This window comes from Aethalodelphis obliquidens, unplaced genomic scaffold, assembly GCF_003676395.1.
Source record: "Aethalodelphis obliquidens isolate GAN/ISIS:26980383/991018 unplaced genomic scaffold, ASM367639v1 scaffold26, whole genome shotgun sequence".
Taxonomy (NCBI): Eukaryota; Metazoa; Chordata; class Mammalia; order Artiodactyla; family Delphinidae; genus Aethalodelphis; species Aethalodelphis obliquidens.
In genome coordinates this window covers 18,970,235-18,971,829 of record NW_020837970.1, presented here as the reverse complement: position 1 = coordinate 18,971,829, position 1,595 = coordinate 18,970,235, and positions in this window count along the sequence as shown.

The window sequence follows — 1,595 nt, the reverse complement described above, 5'->3', positions numbered from 1 at the left end:
TGTGAAGTCTGTTTGTGATTGATTTCATTTCTACCACGACTCTGGAGCCATAAATCATTTTGATCTTGACTTGTGACTTACATATTCCTCTGCTCTTGAGGTGTTTGATTATCTTGTCTTCCCCATCACTAGGTTAGGCAGCCCCTCACACTGAGTCTGAGCTGTAGGTCTGTCTTCTGGTTTAAAGTGACAGAAGAGGGACTTCCCTGGCAGGCCAGTGGCTAAGACTCCATGCTTCCAATGCAGGGGCACAGGTTTGATCCCTAGTCTGGGAACTAAGGTCCCACATGCTGTGCGGTGCAGCCAAGAAAATTAAAAAAATAAAGTGACAGAAGATCCTAGTATCAAGGACTCGAGCCAGTATGACCCAGCAGTTGGAAAGAGTGTGGTGAGCCTTCTCAGTACGTTCAAAGAGCAGTATAGACACGTGTCAGCTGGTGGCAGGCCAGCTTAGGTCACGGGTAATCATTCACGCTGGGCTCACAGCAGCAGCTTCTGGAATCTCAAAGCTAGCTCAAGTTCTCCATTTATGACCTTCCCCCCTGCCTTGCATGAGAAGGAAAGGCTTGATTACTCCTTCAAAGACAAGCCTAGGGAATTATGCAGCTTGAAATTCAAAGCAAGTAGCTTATTAAGAAAATCTCTGGCTGCTACCTCATCAGTCTGCCTTGAAGCTCAATTAAAAATAATTAAACCACTTCCTAGTCTATTTTTAGAAAAGCTTAAGTGAGAAGAGATTTCTATTTTCCCAAGAAGAGTTAGAATAACTCATCACTTACGTTCTAAACCTAAGCAGCAGTGTTCTCCATGTGACCTTTTTCTTACAGGCAGCCCCTGTCCTTAGCATATTCTCAACATTTCTCCAGTTTTCACTGGTGATGTCGAGGAAGGCGTTCAGGAGACGTGGGCAGCACGTGAGGTCACAGCAGTGTTTTTCAAAAGGTGGGTTCTGAACGATTAATCATTACTAAATCAACTTGGTGTTTATAGAAAGTATCCAAATGCATCATACATTATGGGGATAATTAAGTATTGTTTTGTAAAACTTTCTGTATTCCTGAATGTGTGTGTGCAGATATGAATATACATGTATCCCTCTGTGAACGTCCCCCCTTGTTGAGAAGTAGGCTAAGCTTTGGAAGTAAGATTAACTGGGCTGTATCACCCAGGACAGACAGGTGGAGGCAGAAGTGAGTTGGAAAGGCAGGAGAAACAAGAGGTGGAGCTTCAGGCCCCTTTGCTTTGAACTATATTTTACAGAGATCTCCATGTATGATTTTATATGAAGAAGAAAAGCTTGAAAATCCTCTATACTGGAAAGGGTGCCCGGTGAAAAATGATGATCCTTCCTAAAAATGTTCTAACACTCTTGCATTCCCTTGAAATTGATTTAACACCCAGGGAAAAGCTGCAGCACACAAAACACTGTCAGGAGATAAGAATTCAGCCAAAAATCAGTAATATTTATTGCGCAGATTTAGTTTGCATTTTATTCTCTTACTCGGTCAAGTTTGAGTGGGGCAGAGGTAATTATTCATCAGCAGAAGAAATTCAAATTCTGTGCAGAGTTTGAGGTGGTGAGTACTGTATGACAT